Consider the following 14,783-nt stretch of genomic DNA (forward strand, 5'->3'; position numbering starts at 1 on the left):
GCCTCCGCCCGCCCGCGCCGTCGCTGCGCAGGAGGGGCCGCCGCCTCCCTGTCCCCGCCTCGGCCGCGGCCGCGCCTCTTCCCCGGACCCAGCGCGTGGCTGAGCGCCTTGGGGACCCGGGCCTGGGGAAGCGGCAGGGGCGCAGAGGGAAAGAGGTCAGAGACCCTGGACGAAGAGTGAAGGGCCAGGGACCAAGGCGAGGAGGCACGGACCAGGGCTTTCTTGTGGCTCCAAGTGGTGGCCCGAGCTGCTTTGAATAAATCAGGTGGCTCTTTGAGCCTCAGTGTCCCTGAAATGCTGAAATGGGCCGTGAGGACGGGAATGATGGCCGCGGGGAGAGATCGCCAGGGGTGGCAGGTGCTGGGAGCCAGGGACAGGCTTCTCTTTCCTGAAGAAGCCACCCTTTGCACCCACCATCCCCTCCCCTCTCCGACCTCTGCAGCTGGATGCGGGGTGCCACTCGGAGGAGGCTTTGAGCCTTGGGCATCCTCAAGCTGGTGACATGGAAACGGGGGGGGAAAGGGGACACCTTTCATTATCGCCCTATGGTGGGAGTTGGGGAGGTGAAGGTCCCAGGTCTCAGAAAGTGGGAGCAGTGGGTTTGGGCCTCTGGGACCACCTGAGCAGGGGACCCTGGAGGCTAGGTGAGTGCACCTGGCCTCAGAGAAAGAGCTAGGGGGCGGGTTGTGGGCGGGGCAGCAGGCCTAGGCCCTGTGTCCTGTACTCTCTCCCCTCCATGCTGTGCCTGGGCGTCTAGGTGAGAGGTGGTTCCCAGAGCCAGGGGCCTGTGTGTGGCTGGTGCAGAGCTGTCATCCTCACTGCTGAGGGCTAAGAGTCTGCCTTTGATTTCCAGGTCCCTTTTATAAGCAAAGGAGAAACAAACAGATGCCCTCTGACATCGCTGGAGCTCTGCAGGCCCTCCGAGGGGACCATGGGAGCAAGAGCTGTTTTCTTGGAAAGCCACCTAGAATAAATGTTACCCTGTCACAGTCTCTTAGCAGAAGAGTGGCCTTGTTTTATTAATGTTAGCTTGTTGACAGCAGGAGGCCACTGAGAACAGCAGTGTGATGTGTGGCTGCCCCCAGTCTCTCCACCTCCCTACTCCCTTGCAGAGACCCCCTGTGCTTCCCATTGCTACCCCATGTGTGAGAAGAGATGGTTGAATAGGTAAGTAGGTCAGGAACATGGGTCTCCAGGATGTCGCAGGATGTGCGCAACTTAAATATTAAACAGGGAGGAAAGAAGGAAAACCACTTAGGAGGAGGAAGCAGATGGCAGAGAGCCATTTAAGATGGCAGGAGGGTATCACTCACAGAGTGCCCCAGAGTGCTTGCTCTGGAGTTTCAGAACCCAAGGATGCAGACTCTACCCCAGGGACCATGGGGACAGAGAGGCGTCATGGTAAAGAGTACCTCCCAGGATGCCCAAGTCCCAGTCTGCTACTTCCTTGACTGGTGGCCTTGGGCTGGTTATGTATCCTCTTCGTGGCTTAGTTCCGCCATCTCTGGAATGGGGATACTCACTGGACCTACTGCAGGGTGGTTGTGGGAATTCCAAGGGAATGCATAGGCAGCTCTTAGCACAGTGCCTGGAACAAAGTGAGAGCTCCCTAAGTGCCGGCCCCTCATTCATGCGGTGAATATATGTTGAGTTCTTACTACGTGCCAGGCACTATGGTTAATGCTGGCGAGACAGTAAAGCCCAGACAAATCCCTGCTGACATTCTGACCTGATAGCAGCATCATAGCGGTGAACACTGGAAGCCACACCAAACTTCAGCTCAGTCAGCTGGATGTAGATGGCTCCAGGGACAATGCCAGCCTGGTGTTCCCGCCTCCGGATCACTGTCACCACCCCTAGAGCACTATGGCCTATAACAGACTTTTTGTTGAAACCCCCTAAAAAATGTTTAACATTATGTTTGCCTTACACATTTTCAAGTTGGCATCTAAAATGAGTTTTTTAATCATATATTTAGATAGGGTATATTGTATATACTGACCTTTATGTATAAAATTATCTCTCTTTTAAATATACCCAAAGGAATTTGTATAAGAACACAAAACCGCCATGTTATACTGAAAAATATAAACAAGTATCCCTTTAACAGTCAAAATATTTGAATTGTGTCCTTTACCCCTTTTAAGTATGTTTCCATTCTGTTTCCAGCAGAATTTTATCCTACCGTAATGCTTTTATTGTTTAAATTCTGTATTCATCACCTTATCTATTATGTGAACTACAACGAATATGTGAAGATGCATTAGCTTTTTAAAATTTCCTACACATGGACATAAAGATGGCAACAATAGACACTGGGGACTACTAAAGGGGAAAGGGAGGGAGGGGGGAAAAACTAACTCTTGGGTACTATGCTCACTACCAGGGGGACAGGATCAATCATACCCCACACCTCAGCATCACTCAATATACCAATGTAACAACCCTGCACATATACCCCCTGAATCCACAACAAAAGTTGAAAGTATAAAAAAAAGTTTAGGCACAGTGACTCATGCCTGTAATCCCAGCATTTTGGTAGGCTGAGGTGGGAGGATCTCTTGAGGCCAGGAGTTTGAGACCAGCCTCGGCAAGATAGTGAGACCCTCTACAAAAAAGTTTAAAATTTAGTTGAGCATCGTGGTACATACCTGTGGTCCCAGGTACTTGGAAGGCTGGGGTGGGAGGATCACTTGAGCCCAGGAAGTTGAGGCTGCAGTGAGCCATGATCACACCACTGCACTCTAGCCTGGGCAACAGAGCAAGACCCTGCCTCAAAAATAAATAAATAAATTAATTAATCAATATTTTCTTATGGCCATAAGGCTCTAAAATTCTCTTTAGGATTATGTGATTATAACAATGATTAATGGTATTTAAATGATCAACACATCATACACAAATATGTATTCTGATAAATAATTATTAAACATAAAAAGGAAAATTGTATTAAAAGTGCATTACTTAATGGATGGATAGAGAGGGGATTTTTGGAGTCTTGATGAAAGAGACACCAAAAGTGTCTCTGCTTGGTGCCGAGGATGTTTTTGTGCCTCAGGACACTGTATACAGGAAGGGGGTCAGACTCAGGTTAGATAGGAAGGGAGCCTTTCTTTGCCCAGGGGAAGATGGGAGACTGTGGAGAGGGGAGGCCATGTAGGAGCATGTGCATGTCCCACCCAGATGAGCTTTAGAATGGAAGACATGAAAATTGAGGGTCTCAAACAGCTTGGGACATCTTCATATACACTCAGTGTCCTGCCATTCCAGGCTGAAGAGCCACCACGGCCACTTCTCATACCTCTCAGCCCTTGCCTTCCCCCTCTGGCCACAGTGGTTTCTCTCAGCATTTCTCTGCCCCAGGGCCTTTGCACATTTTCTTTCTGCTTCCTCTTCTTTTCTAGTTATTTCCTCATTCACTATCAGTCCCAGCGTCACTTCCTGGAGGAAAGCATGTGGTCCAGCATCAGACAGGCCCCTCCCTTATAAACCCTCATGAAGGTGTTACTTCTCCTTTTTACTTCACTTCCTCCTTTGAGTAACCCTCAAAGAAGCATTTCTTCCTCTAGAGTTACTTCCTCTCTAGAGGAAAGTAACTCTCCTTCCTCTCCCTCCACTCACTTGCACCTTTTTTAGACACTGGGGACTGAGGAGGTACAAAGGTGGTACCAGAGTTGACTTTTTCATTACATTTCAATATTTGGGAATGATAATTTCTAAATTCTATTTAGGAAGTAGCCACCTGAGACATAGCAGTTATTTGAAATAGACATTACTGGAGATGCACTAAGAGTTTAAGCTGTAAACAGCATCCTAGTGGGATCCCTCACAAGTTACATGACCTTGGTCATGCTACTTGACCTTTACATACCTCAGTTTCTTACCTGTCTCTCCAGCAGGGTAACAGTCCCTCTCTTCCAGCGTAGTTATAGAGAGAAAATGGGATGGGCCTTGCCTAGTGCCTGACATCCATTAGGTGTTCTCTGTTACTGGAAAATGGAAAGTGCTGGATACAGGGAAGGTGTAGGTGTTTCCTAGGGGAAAAATCCTCAGGTGCTCCCCCACCAGAGATCTTGGAAACAAGGACAGTACCCTCACCTCCTGGACATTAAGCTGTGACATGCAAATAATGGGTCAGAGCAGAAACGAACAAAGCCATCCCAAGAGACTCAATGGTTCCTAGACTAGACTAGCCTAACCCAGCGTACTAGTTATCACACAGACAGGGAAGGAAGGGAGAGTAGAGTAGCCAGGCAGGAGCCAGCGAGCTGGCACAGGATCGGAACAGATAGGTCACAGAAGGGGGAGCCCAAATAGTTACCAAGCTCATGAAGAGACACTCACACACTAGTAATCAGAGAAATGCCTATTAAAATGAGGTCGAGACGCAGCCCTACACCCGGAGCACTGGCAACAATAGGAAGTTGGGTGAGACCATTTGTTGGTGAAAATATAGGGAAACGAGAGTACCTTCCTTGGGGTGCATGGGGACTGGTGCAGCCTTTCTGGAGAGCAATCAGGAACTTTTTGGTGGAATTAAGTAGGTGCCCACCCTCTGATCCAGAGTTCTCTCTCTCTGTCCCTCTCTCTCTGCCATCTTTTGTTCAAACCAAGAAGCCAGATTTAAAAGCCCCCCAGAGGCTACCCACAGAAGAGCCCCTGCACAAAGAGCTGGGAAGACCCTGGGAAACATAGGATACATCGTAGGTTTCAGGGCACACCAGGGAAGTCGCTGAGACAGTTACCACTGCGCTTTGTGGGAAATTCTACCCCATTTGTACATAGCCCCAGGTGGCTCTCATGGCCTGTATCCCAGTCCCCTGAATTTCCAGGGCTGGCAACCTCAGCTGAACTTTCCCAGGAGGGCTCCATCTAGACAGGATTTGTTTGCGTCATCTTCAGACTGGGTAGAGCAAGTGCCTTTTGGGCAAGACCCTCAAGAGCTCCTTGCCAACTTCCTCCTAGGAGAGCAAAGACAAGGTGCTAGTGGGAGGATTACTGTGTGGCTTAAGGGAGGGTCTGCCTGCTCCGCACACCGTGGCTGGGGAGTAGGAAGTGAGAGGGCCCAGAACAGGGACCTGAAGGTAGGCTGCAGTCTCTCTCTCTCTCTCTCTCTCTCTCTCTCTGTGTGTGTGTGTGTGTGTGTGTGTGTGTGTGTGTGTGTCCTGTTTGTCTCTGAGAAATCCCTACTCAGAACCTAAGGGGCATGGATAAGGATGGTCATTGCCATGTCGTGTGCAGCAGTGGGGAGTTGAGGCAACCTGGGTTTCCCTCACTAGAGAAGATGTAAATGAAATGTGGAGGACGCGACTGTAGAGTACCATGGAGCCACAGAAGCTGTGCACTGCGTTGCACACATCTCCACAGGCGGATTTTAGGAGGCCTTGGGTCTTGGGAGGAGGAGGAGAGCAAGTTCTATAGCATAATTCCAGGTGGGTACATGACAAGCACATGGGCACCACTACATTTTTGGAGGCTTCGTCCCCATTATGAGTCAAGTACATCGGAAGTGGATCCCCTTCTCCGGGAAGGGGCCAGGAGTGGGGATCTAGGATGAAGTGGAAAAGTGGAAATAAGTGAAAAGAAACCAAGAAACGGGCACCACAGTCTGCTCAGAACCGGGCAGAGGATCAACTCACCACTTTGTACATAAGGTACCCCACCACTGCCAACCCTGCCAAAAGGATGTGTTGGTGATAAAGAGGCTGTCACCATAGACACTTAGAAAAGGCAAACACTTTCAACGTAGCATTGGCTGCACCGAACACACAGGCCATGCAGGGAGACCCCGCAGGGAGATACCTCCTAGGGTATCTCCATGAGCTGTCTCAAGCCAGACTGAAGGGCAGTGATAGCAGATGGAAACCTCCTTCCCCAGAAAAGAATGGCAAAACATTGGAAAAGGGCAATGTCTGCCTCAAGTCAAAAGACTCTTGGATGGATCCTTTTTGTTTTGTGTGTTTTGTTTTTTTGCCTTTTCCCTCAGACTGCCTTTATAAACCTTTAACTGTTTAAAATTAAAATTTTAATATCACCTTGAGGGGCTCATGACATATGTAGATGTATTACTTACAACAACTGCTATTAAGAGATGGGGGTGGTTCTGGGGCTATAATTAAGCCAGATTTCCATACTTTATATGAAGGGCCTATGATTAACTGTAAATGGACTGTGCAAAGTTAAGGATGTATGATGGAATCGTAGGACAACCACTGTCAAAAATAATGCAAAGAATAACTAAACAGCTAACAGATAAATTAAAACTAAATGCATTGTAAGAAAAAGTATTCAAGTCATTTTAAAAGATGGGGAAGGAGGAACAGATGAACAAAACACAGAGGAGTCAGGCAGAAAACAAAAATAAAATGATAGAGGAAACCCAGCTAAATCAAAAATTACATTAAACATCAATGAACGCTACAAGTAAAAGAAAGTAGTTGTCAGAATGGATTTTAAAGAGTCTCAACTCTATGTTGTCCATAAGAGTCACTCTTTAAAGACGCAGATCAGTTGAAATTAAATGGATGGAAAAAATACAATGCATGTAAACTGTAAGCATAAGAAGGCTGAAGTGAGTGTATTAATTTCAGATAAAATAAACATCAAAAACAAAACTTGAAAAAGAGATCTAAAAAGGAGCTTTCATTATGAGAAAAGGAGTCAATCAACAGGCAGATATAAAAGTCGTGATGCATATGCACCCAATAATAAGGTCCCAAATCTATGAAACAAAAATGGACAGAATGAAAGGGAGAAATAGACATTTCCATAATCAAAGTGGGGAAATTGAACACCTTTTCTCAACAATTGATAGAACACCTGAACAAAAAAATCACTAGACATAGAAGATCAAAACAATAGCAGCAGCCACTTTGGCTTAATTGGTATTTATTTACACTGAACAGTAGCAGACTTCACATTCTTTTCAAGAATACGTAGAAAGTCTCCACCAAGATCTGTCTAATTCAGGTGGAGGGTTGTTTTTTCCTTGACACCAACTCAATCAGTTGTTTAGCATACAGGTAAATAATGAGACTATGATTAGAAAAATAATGCATTTCATTCTCATGCTTTTCTGAGGTTTTCTGCGTGGGCAGCTGCAAAGGAACATTTTCTGTATAAAATTTAACCAAATCGACTGATTTTAAGAGGGAATGGGAAGGCAAATGTCAATTTACTTGAAGGATGCCTTGCTGACTACCAATGACATTAGGTCATAGATGCTCTAACTTAATAATTCAATCACTGAACTAACTGGCTTCACGTGGCATTATCTGTAAATGTGGGTCTCCAGGTTTGGCTATTTTAATAGAATCACTAACCTGTCTGAGGACATTTGCTGTCATTGAAAGCTGCAGAGGAGCCAGCTGGCTGTGAAGAGCAGGTTTTCATTTGCTTCATGCCTTGATCCTCCACTCTCACTTGGACTATTGCAATCCCTCTTCCCACTCTACACCCATGTCTGCTCCCAGCATCCCCAGGCCTCATACAGTCTACCTTCCTCCCCAGCCAGAGACAGCTGCAAAAAACCAACATGGTCACACCACTTCCTTGTGTAAAACACTTCAACGGCCTCTCACTTGGGATAATGTTCCAAGTTTTCCATGTGGCCCAATGGGACATGCCTGGTCCAGCCCTGCCCACTCTTTCCATCTTAATTTGCCACATTTGTCCTTGCTGTCTATTTCAAATCAGATTCCCTTATGATTCTCTGGGCTCTTGCATGGCTTCAGATGTCTATATGTATCTCCAGGGCCCCAGAATTCCAGCCTGAGAGGCCCTGGCCTGGGAGCTCCTCACCTCCTCTTATACCACTTGGCCATGGCCTTCCCTCTTGCCCTCCCTTTCCCCACCCAGCTACACTGGGCTCTTTGCAGTAAGCACGCTCTGCCTCAGGGCCTTTCTGCTCTCTGTTCCTTCTGCCTGGGGAGCTCTTCTCCCTCTTCATCTGATTATCTTGTTTTCATTCCTAGCCTCTCATCTACTCATACACTCAATGTTCCCTCCTACCCCAGGGCCTTTGCTCAGGCCATTCCTACTGCCCAAAATGTCCTTCCCTCTTCTACCTTCATCTCATTAATTCTCCCTTAGCCTTTACATCCTAGGTCAAAACACAGGTAGGTTGAAAGTCAATGGATGAGAAGGTATTTCTTCCCAGGGAAGCCTTCCGTGACACCTGAGCATATGTCCCCTGTGCCATATTGATAGACCCCTAAACCTTCCAGTCCTGGCATTTCTCATTATAATCACAATGTTACTAATATGACTGCCATTAATGTTGGGCTTCTGGGTCCGTCCCCCTGGGAGCTCAGTGAGGTCAGGGGCTTCAGTGTCTCGTTCACCCCTGCGTCCCCAGAGCCTGGCACGGAGTAAGAGTTCAGTAAATGCTATGGCTGATCCAAGTTCCCTGATCACTTGCGAAGTGAGTTTACCATCCCAGGCAACTCACAAATGCCATCAGGCACCCACCACACAGGAGGCTCGGCCCTCGCTGGCTGTCTCCTTGTGGGTCCAGTGATCTGCTGTTGCTCAGGCCAGCTTCCATGCCTTTGCCTAAGTGGCTTCCTCCACCTGGAACATCCACTCCCTTTCTTCTACCTATCCAAGCCCTTACCTCTTCCTACCTGGTTTGTCTTGGAAAACCTTTTCCCCACCGTAAATTACTGAGTGACCATGGAACCCACCCAATTCATGATGCAACAAGGGATTGTTGTCTCTGCTCATTAAAGCTACAATAATAGAATCATTTATGTCCCCTCCTTCCCCAGCATTCCCTGTGGCCATCCCCCCATGCCCCAACCTCTGCTCATTCCTGATGCTGAGTCTTTGCTTAGGCAGATCGTCTTCCTAGGATGTCGTTCCTGCCCCTGACCGGGGGAGCCCAGCCAGAAGCAAAATGCCCAGATGTCATCCCGTGGTCCCAGCTGTGCCATCAAAGCTGAAGGCCCACGGCATGGCACAGGCACCCTCCAATTCTCTATTGAATGGTTCATGTTCTCTCTTCATCCCCATTCCTGTCCCTGCCACCACCTCCTACCCCAGCAGCCTCCTCTCTGCCCCACCTGGCACCATGTGCTGCCTCCAGTCTATCTGTGACTCTGTAGATCTCCATGAACCACGCTGTTTTTCAACAAACCCTTCCCCTGTTCAGGAGCCTAAGGTAGCTCCCTGATACCTCAAATCCACACTCTCCTGCCTGGCTTCCAAGATCATCTGCAATCCACCCCACCCCACCCCATCCCTCACTTCTACCTCCGCTTGAATCACACTGGCCCCTCCATGCTCCAGAAACAGTCATCGGTCATGCTATTTGCCTCATCCCTCCACCGTTCCCAATCCTATTCCTAGCCCAGAGCCCAACTCAAGTCCTCTCTCTGCTGCAAATGTTGAGCTTTACATGGTCATCACAGCCTCCCTGGGCTTCGACCTGTAGGAACACATAAAGGCCTGATAAAGTATTTACCGGCCTCTGCCATGCCCATGTTCCAGTAGGTTCATCTGGGCTCATTCTTTTTTGTTTTTGTTTTTGTTTTTTAAGAGACAGGGAATAGCTCTATTGCCCAGACTGGAGTGCAGTGGCATGATCACAACTCACGGCAGCCTTGACCTCCTGGGCTCAACTAAACTAATTTCATCTGGGTTTTGTATCTGTTTGTTTGTGCTTTTTAAAATGTGGCTGAGAGAAAGTTTTAAATTACCTATTTCTGTGAGATGGCACCAGGTAGCACCTATATGCTGCAAGGGGTCTTTGAGGCTATTAAGTCTAGTGGCTGCCTTTGACACACAGGAAAGCAGACCCAGAGAGGGACAGTGCCTTGCCCAGAGTCATACACGTGTAAGGGCAGGGCGGTGAGGACTGGAACTCTGCTTCTTGGACCTTGGTGGTTTGAGGGCAGATAATGTCCAACACTGTGGGGGCCAACAGGTGGGCACCCACAGGTGGTCCTTCACAGCAGAGGACATTGGAAGGGACCATAGACTCGGGACACAGCCCTGTGGAGGCTCCCACACCCCCCTGCTCAAAGCTGTCCTCGCCCACTTGCCATGCCGACTGCACACCCAGACATCCTCAGGGCAGGAGATTTTAGTGGATAATCAATAGTCTGATAGGGCAGGCTGCAAAGACCCAAACCTAATTATGTTGTTCAGAAACTTGTCTGTAACTAAAAGGCGTCTGAGAAATCACTGTCACCATCGCTGAGAGGAGAGAGAAATCCAGTCATTAGGTCCAATTGGATTTATATTGACTGTTGGCTTGTTGTAGAAGATGTTGAATCCCTGCAAAACTGTTGTTTGAATACCACAGGGAAACACACACAAAGAGACACACAGGTTTTTTTCCTTTCTAGACTTTTGGGAAGGTTCTGGTTTACCCTTTTCTCACAGGTGGACTGAGATGTGATTGACAGGGTGATTTCCTGGGTCTCATTTTTGAAGTTCTAGATGGGCAGAGCAGAGCATGAATCTCTTTCAAAGGCAGTGTGGAGGGACTGAATGCCTCCTCCAACTCCAGGCATTTGAGAACCCCCACCCTGAATGGGAGAAAGTACTTCAGGGTGAGAAGTCTTTCAACAACTAGTTAAGACATTTGAATGTTGTATTAGTCCGTTTTCATGCTGCTGATAAAGACATACCCAAGACGGGGCAATTTACAAAAGAAAGAGGTTTAATTGGACTCACAGTTTGACATGGCTGGGGGAGCCTCACAATAATGGTGGCAGGCAAGGAGGAGCAAGTCACATCTTACATGGATGGCAGCAGGCAAAGACAGAGCTTGTGCAGGGAAACTCCCATTTTTAAAACCATCAGATCTCGTGAGACTTATTCACTATCACAAGAACAACATGGGAAAGACATGCACCCATGATCCAATTATCTCCCACTGGGACTGTGCCACACACAGTACATGGGAATTATGGGAGCTACAAGATGAGATTTGGATGGGGACACAGAGCCAATCCATATCAAATATCAAGTTTTTTTTTTTTTGAAATGGAGTCTCACTCTGTTGCCCAGGCTAGAGTGTGATGGTGCAGTCTCAGCTCACTACAACCTCTGCCTCCCAGGTTCAAGTGATTCTCCTGCCTCAGCCTCCTGAGTAGCCTTCAGAATTGCAATAGGAAAAACCTGGTAAACCTCCAGAATGCCTGCCCATAGGGACCTGCAAAGCTAAGCGATGTCCACCTGAACAGTGGAACACACATGACCACTAGAGAAAATTAAGTAACTCAGTGTTTACCATGTGAAAATATGGAAGACATATTATTCTTCAGTGAAACCAAAGCTCACAGAACAGCATGTCTGGGATGATCCAATTTAGGTAAACAAATAAATTTCTTCAAAAGGCTGTAATACATGTGTCTGGGCCAAATGCCAATGGACCAGTTCTGAATGGAAGTTGATCAACCCACCATGGTGTTGACAGGAATTAGTTCCAGGGAATAAAAATTATGGGGAAAGGGGGAATTTACCAGGGTGAATATTTTTCACTTCCCAGTTGTAAACATTGGGATTGCTGTCTCTGCTAATTAAAGCTACAATAATAGAATCATTTATGTCCCCTCCTTCCCCAGCATTCCCTGTGGCTATTCCCCCATGCCCCAACCTCTGCTCATTCCTGATGCTGAGTCTTTGCTTAGGCAGATCGTCTTCCTAGGATGTCGTTCCTGCCCCTGGCCAGGGAAGCCCAGCCAGAAGCAAAATAATCCCATCACTTTGGGAAGCTGAGGGGAGAAGCTTGTGAGACCAGGAGTTCAAGACCAGCCTGGGCAATATAGTGAGACCTTGTCTCTACAAAAAAAATAAAAATAAATTAGCCTGGCATGGTGGTGCATGCCTGTAGTCACAGCTACTCAGGAAGCTGAGGTGGGAGGATGGCTTGAGCCTGGGAGGTCGAGGCTGCAGTGAGCTCTGATCATGCCACTGCACTCCAGCCTGGGGAACAGAGTGAGATCCCATCTCAAAAAAAAGCAGGTAGAGGAGGGGAGTTCACTCTCTCTGCTTCCTCTCTCCCTTTTGGAGCAGGCTGCTTTTCTCCTCCTGCCTTTAGACATCAGACTCCAGGTTCTTTGGCTTCCTGAGTGAGGAAGGGAAGGACAGAGGGAGGAAGGAAGGGAGTGAAGGAGGGAGGAAAGGAGATAGGAAAGGAAGGAGAGAGAGGGAGGGAGGAAGGAAGGAAAGGAGGGAAAGAGGGAGGGAGAGAGGGAGGAAAGGAAGGGGAGAAGGAGGGAAGGAGGGAAGGAGGGAAGGAGGGAAGAAGGGAAGGAGGAGGAAGGGAAGGATGGAGGGAAGAGAGAGGGAGGGAGGAAGTGAGGAAAGAAGGAAAGGAGGGAGGGAAGAGGAAGGGAAAGAGGGAAAGAGGGAGGAAGAGGGGAAGGAAGAGAAGGAAGGAGGAAGGAAGGAAAGGAGAGAAGGAGGGAGGGAATGAGGAAGGAAGGAAGGGAAGGAGGGAGGAAGGGAAGAGGAAGGAGAGAGGAAGGGAAAGAGGGAGGGAAGGAAGAGAGGGAAGAAGCCCTCCTTCAAGTAACATCACCACCACTGACTTCTCCCCTGCGTGCACTCTCTATACAATGGGCTGAATATTTGAGTTCCCCCTGTTCATATGTTAAAATCCTAACCCCCAATGTGATGGTATTAGAAGGTGGGGCCTTCAAGAGTAGTCAGGTCATGAGGGTGGAGCCCTCATGAATGGGATTCATGCCCTTATAAAAGGGACCCCAGAGAGTTCTCTAGCCCTCTTTCCATCATGTTAGGATAAGTGAGGAGCCAACCATTTACTCTCCAGAAGAGGTCTCTCACCAGAACCTGACCCTCCTGGCACCCTAATCTTGGACTTCCTGCCTCCAGACAGGTGAGCAATGTCTGCCGTTTCTCAGACACGCAGGCTGTGGTGCTTTGTTACAGCAGCCTGAATGGACCAAAGACACCAGCATCCCAGCACCTGGTACACTGTGTGGCCTTTGTTTTTACCTTGATCTCCCCCAACATAAGAACTTGAACCCAAGCCCATGTGAACCCTTGCCTTTCCCGAGAAGGCTTTGTGCTGCCTCTCCCAGGTGAGAGGGAGAGCCCTGTCCTGGCTCTCTCCAAATATGAATCCTCAGAGGACAAGATTGGGTGTCATTAAATGTTGGTCCCTCCACAGACCTAAGCACAAGGCTTTGCACGCACACGGAGCTGTGCACAATTATTGCTCATTGAGTTTACTTTTGATAATGATATCCTTTTCTGGAAAACTATTCCAATAATTTTAAAAAATATCTTTTATTTTGTGATTGCCTTACTACAAAACCATGTAGATTGCAAATAAGTTTTGCTTTCAGTCGTTCAAAGGAGCTCAGCATGTGAATGCACAAGATTTTATCGAATTGTTCTCTTTCAGTGGACATCTGCCTTGTTTGTGTTTGATAAATAATGCCATTGCCCGTGATGAATAATGCCATTGTCCATGATAAATAATGCCATTGTCCGTGACGAATAATGCCACAAGGAACAATCTCTATGATCACATCTTTCACACCTATGCAATGATCACGTTTGGAGATTCCCAGTGGTGGCACAGTTGGATGGAGAGTGGGAAATTTTCCATTGCGGATGGAGCCCATTTCAAAAACCTATTTCCCCATATTTCATGACTGTTTTCTTCTAGAGAGCAGCACAGCCCAGTGGCTGGGAGTGTTTGGGGAAATGCTGGCTGGAATCCCTTCTTCCGTTCATTGGCTGTAAGATCAGGGTCACCCCCCTCATCCCCTGAGCTTCAGGGTTTCCTCCACTAAAGAGATGACTCTCACCCCTCCTGCCTCACATGGCACAATGAATGGAGAAGCGCGGGGAGCTTCACAGCTGTAGGGGTGGTTCCTGCCTTGGGTTCATCCTGGCCAGAGTCTTGGTCAGCATAGCCTTGAAGGTTCTAGAAGAACACTGGGTAAGCAGAAACTGTAGATGTAGAATTCTCCTCCATCCACCTCTTGTCTCTCCTCTCCCACCCAGTCATGTCTCCAACCCCATAACCTGCCAGGGGTGTACAAAAGAACCCCGCAGGGCACATGTCCAGCGTGCCTCACAGGCTCAGCTCCTGACCCTGAACACCCTCATTTCCCTAGGAAATAACTCTTGTTCCTTTTTAAAATTCAGTCTTAGCTAGGTGTAGTGGCCTGTGCCTGTGGTCCCAGATACTCAGAAGGCTGAGGCAGAAGGATTGCTTGAACACAGGAGTTCATAGCCAGCCTGAGCAACATAATGAGACTCCATCTCAAAAAAAAAAAAAGGTTTTAATTCAGTCTTGTTATTCTCAGGCAGAAATATGTATTTTTCTTTACTATTGCCCATTGAATCTTGCTCCAATTAAACAGCTTCCAATATTCTTCTAGAAGCTTCTCTAGGCAAGACCAAGGGAAGAAAACTTTTGAAGAAAGAAATGAGGATGAGATTGTTCAGAGAAGTGTTACTTGTCTTAGTCCATTTTCTGCTGCTATAACAACACCACAGACTGGATAATTTATCAAGAATAGAAGTTGATGTAGCTCTCAGTTATGGAGGCTGGGAAGTCCCAGATCATGGCTCCAGCATCTGGCAAGAGACATTCCGTGTTTGAAGATGGAAAGCATCATGTAGTGCGCAGGCACATGAGGCAGCATAAAAGGAGGCCAGACTCCCAGATAATAACCCAGTCCTGTGATAACAGCATTAATCCATTCATGAGAGGAGATCTCTCATGACCCAATCATTCCTTAAAGGTTTCACCTCTTAATACCATCAAAATGGCAATTAAACTTCAACATGAC

Source organism: Nomascus leucogenys, chromosome 3, assembly GCF_006542625.1.
Source record: "Nomascus leucogenys isolate Asia chromosome 3, Asia_NLE_v1, whole genome shotgun sequence".
Taxonomy (NCBI): domain Eukaryota; kingdom Metazoa; phylum Chordata; class Mammalia; order Primates; family Hylobatidae; genus Nomascus; species Nomascus leucogenys.